This window comes from Corapipo altera, unplaced genomic scaffold (assembly GCF_003945725.1).
Source record: "Corapipo altera isolate COAL_440 unplaced genomic scaffold, ASM394572v1 72686, whole genome shotgun sequence".
NCBI classification, from domain to species: Eukaryota; Metazoa; Chordata; class Aves; order Passeriformes; family Pipridae; genus Corapipo; species Corapipo altera.
This window is the reverse complement of record NW_020887535.1, coordinates 1-3,950: the sequence shown is the minus strand read 5'-3', so window position 1 is coordinate 3,950 and position 3,950 is coordinate 1. Positions and strand designations below refer to the sequence as shown.

Here is a 3,950-nt window from a genome sequence, read left to right as displayed (position 1 = left end):
CAGGATCTGGGCCAGAGCCAAAAGGACATTCCTTCGAGCCGGAGTTGAACCAGCGACCTAAGGATGGCCGTGTGAGGGAGCCTACAGTCCTCCGCTCTACCAGCTGAGCTATCGAAGGAAGCACAGGGCCATGCCCACTACCTCACCCATCACTCATCCAGCACTTCCATAGCCATGGCACAGCATCATGCCTCTGTTACAACATCCTGCTTCAAACAGCCACACTTCCAATATCACAACACCTTGCTCAATCCCTTTAGCCCATCCTATCATGCAAGCCACAAACAGAACCACTCCCTGGTTCCTTGGACATCAGCAATACCTGGACTCTCCTCACTACCATCCAGCGCTTACCCATATCCTTCTGCAACTTCCCTTCATTCCCTTTCACTGTGCTGTCTTCTGCCCTCTGGTCAAGCATCAGACTAAACAAAATTGTTCCATAACCTACACCTAAGCAATAGAAGGTCATGTGCAAGTCCTCTGAATCTCTCTTTCTCCAAGCTGAATATGCTCACTCTCCTCAGCCCATCCATAAAGAGAAATCTCCATTCCTTGGGATCCTTGGTGGCCCTCCACTGAGGTTGCTCCATTTCATGGATTTGTTTTCTGTACTGGGCTTGATAGTTGAGAACTGTCAAGCAAAGACAGAGAAAATCAGTTCCTCTGTCAAACTGCCCGTAGTGCTTTTGATACAGCCCCAAATGTTCTTGTCTTTTGTAAATCTGGGCACACCATAAATCTCCCCACAGCCCCCAGTGGACAGAGGGATCCCCACCAAAGGACCCTGTGTCCAGGCAAGGGGAATGAAAAGCACTGGAGAATGCGGGCATCGATCCCGCTGCCTCTCGCATGCTAAGCGAGCGCTCTACCACTTGAGCTAATTCCCCACCCTGCAGCTCTGCCTGAGAGCCTCACCCCTCAGAGACACCCACCACTGATTCAGGAGGCCCTGCACGCATATTGGCATTGCTCTCAGACCACCACCAGCTCATCCACTCACTTTTCTTACAACCTTAATGATCAGAAGCACCATCCCCATCCTACACTTCACCCCAAAACTTCCTTGGTTGGTCATCTTCCTAAACTCAGGCAAGAGCTCACAGCTGGGTAGCCTTTGAAGGGAATTCACCTGGAAAGGGCCAAAAAGGCAGCGGCACAGCAGGATCTGGGCCAAAGGGACCCTCCAAAAGGACACTCCTTAGAGCCAGAGTTGAACCAGCAACCTAAGGATGGCTGTGCAAGGAAGCCTACAGTCCTCCGCTCTACCAGCTGAGCTATCAAAGGAAGCACAGGGCCATGCCCACTACCTCACTCATCACACACTCATCCAACACTTTCCTCGCCACAGCACACCATCTTGCTTCTATTCTAACATCCTGCTTCAAACTTCAAGCAGCCCCAGCTCCAACATCACAACACCTTACTCAATCCCTTTTGCATGTCAAATCATGCAAACCGCAAACAGAAATGCTCCACAAGCTCCTTGGACATCATCTTCTGCAGCTGGACTCTCCTCACAGCCAAATAGAGCTTATCCATATCCTGCTACAATTTCCCTCCATTCCCTTTCACTGTGCAGTCTTTTGCTCTCTGGTCAAGTACCATATGAAAGGAGAGTCATTGCTTTATTCCTACAAACTGGAAGGTCATGTGTAAGCCCTCCAAATCTCTCTTTCCCCAGGCTGAACATTCCCATTGTCCTTGACCCATCCACCTAGAGGAATCCCTCCATTCCTTGAAATTCTTGGTGGTCCTCTTCTGAAGTTGCTCCATTTCATTAATGTCTTTCCAGTACACAGGATCTCAAAACTGGACACATTGATTGAGATGACATTTTACATCTATCAAGGAAAGTGGGAGAAAATAAGGTTCCCTGTTAGATTGGCCATGCTGCTCTTAATGCAGAATTGGACGTTCTCCTACTCTTTGTATTGTGGGTAGGCTGCAAGCACTCAAGGCCCCAGGAGGACGTAGGACCCCTGGAAAAGGACCTTGTGTCTAGGCAATGGGACACATGAAAATGGAGCACTGGAGAATGCAGGCATCGATCTTGCTCCCTCTCGCATGCTAAGCAAGCACTCTACCACTTGAGCTAATTCCCCATCCCGCGGCTCTGCCTGAGGGTCCTCTCCCCTCCCAGATACCTACCCCTGATTCGGGATGCCCTGCACCCAAAGCCTGGGCCTTCCATCATCCTACTCTCATACCACCAACATTCCTACTATATGTGACCCCAAATAAACTCAGTGGTCAAGACCACAACTCCCTGACCAGAGTTCTCCCCCAGAATGTCTTGTCTGGTTGTCTTCACGACTAAAGATCAGAGCTCAGCACTGGACAGCTCTTGAAAAGAGGCCACTTTGGCCTCAGAAGTCAGTGGTGCTGCAGGACCTAGGCCAGAGTCAAAAGGACATTCCTTCAAGCTGGAATTGAACTAGCAATCTAAGGATGGCCTACAGTCCTCCACTCTACCAGCTGAGCTATTGAAGGAAGCACAGGGCCATGTCCACTACCTCACCCATCACACACTCATCCAGCACTTCCCCAGCCACAGCATGGCTTTAGGCACAGCGTCATGCCTCTATTACAACATCCTGCTTCAAACAGACTCAGCTCCAACATCACAACACCTTGCTCAATCCCTTTAGCCCATCAAATCATGCAAAACCTGCAAAAGGAAATGCTCCACAAGCTTCTTGGACATCATCTTCTACAGCTAGACTCTCCTCATGGCCAAAAAGATCTTACCCATATCCTGCTGCGATTTTCCTTTATTCCCTTTCACTGTGCTGTCTTTAGCTCTCCAGTCAAGAACCAGACAAATATACAGACACTCTTCTACTCGTGTATGCTGGAGGGTGAAGAACAAGACCTCTGATTCTCTCTTTCTCCAAGCTGAACTTTCTCACTCTCCTCAGCCCATCCTCAAAGAGAAATCTCTCCATTCCTTGAGATACTTGGTGGCCCTCCACTGAAGTTGCTCCACTTCATTGGTGTCTTTTACAGTACTGGGGATGAAATTTGGAAAAGGCCGCAAGTTGCACCAGAGGAGGTTTAGATTAGGAAAAAATTTTCATGGAAACAGTTGTAAAGTATTGCAACAGTCTACCCAGGGAATTGGTGGAGTCACTGTCCCTGGAAGTGTTAAAAAACATGTCACTATGGCACTTGAAGACATGATTTAATGATGAATCAGGTGGTAGTGCTGGGTTGACGGTTGGACCTGATTATCTTAAAGGTCATTTTCAACCTTAGCTATTCTATGATTCTATGATCTGTCAAGCAAGGAGAGCGAAAGTCAGTTCCATTGCTGAACTGCTGTAGTGCTCTTGACACAGCCCTGGATGTCCTTGTCCTCTGTAAATCCAGGGCACACCATAAATCTCCCACATCTCACAGGGGACATGGGACCCCCACCAAAGGGCCCTGTGTCCAGGCAAGGGGAATGAAAAGCATTGGAGAATGTGAGCACCGATCCCACTGCCTCTCGCATGCTAAGCGAGCGCTCTACCACTTGAGCCAATTCCCCACCCTGCAGCTCTGCTTGAGGGCCTCTCCCCTCCCAGGAACCCACCCTAATTCAGGATGGCCTGCACCCAAAGCCTGGGCCTCCCATTTGCATTGCTCTCACACCACCACCCCCCCACTCACTTTCCTGCTGGAGGTGGCCATGAAAAACACGAGTGATCAGGACCACCATCGTCCAGCCCAGAGTTCAACCAAATCTGCTTGTCCAGTTGTATTCCCAAAGTGAGGCAAGAGCTCAAGGCTGGGCAGCCCTTTGAAAGAGAGCCACTGGGGTAGGGCCAAAAACACAGCAGTGCTGCAGGATCTGGGCCAGAGCCAAAAGGACATTCCTTCGAGCCGGAGTTGAACCAGCGACCTAAGGATGGCCGTGTGAGGGAGCCTACAGTCCTCCGCTCTACCAGCTGAGCTATCGAAGGAAG

At 49.9% G+C, this 3,950-nt stretch overlaps 4 non-coding genes across 4 annotated transcripts; all 4 read right to left on the bottom strand.

Annotated features, from left to right (window-relative positions):
- Window positions 1-29: 29 nt before the first annotated feature.
- TRNAY-GUA lies at window positions 30-118 on the bottom strand. Its single transcript is given in 2 exon segments — window positions 30-65; window positions 82-118. It is a non-coding gene; the product is annotated as a tRNA-Tyr (tRNA).
- A 699-nt stretch (window positions 119-817) lies between these two features.
- On the bottom strand, window positions 818-890 carry TRNAA-AGC. The gene has a single exon. It is a non-coding gene; the product is annotated as a tRNA-Ala (tRNA).
- A 1,527-nt stretch (window positions 891-2,417) lies between these two features.
- Window positions 2,418-2,493, bottom strand: TRNAY-GUA. The gene has a single exon. It is a non-coding gene; the product is annotated as a tRNA-Tyr (tRNA).
- A 1,365-nt stretch (window positions 2,494-3,858) lies between these two features.
- TRNAY-GUA lies at window positions 3,859-3,947 on the bottom strand. Its single transcript is given in 2 exon segments — window positions 3,859-3,894; window positions 3,911-3,947. It is a non-coding gene; the product is annotated as a tRNA-Tyr (tRNA).
- Between the last annotated feature and the right edge of the window lie 3 nt (window positions 3,948-3,950).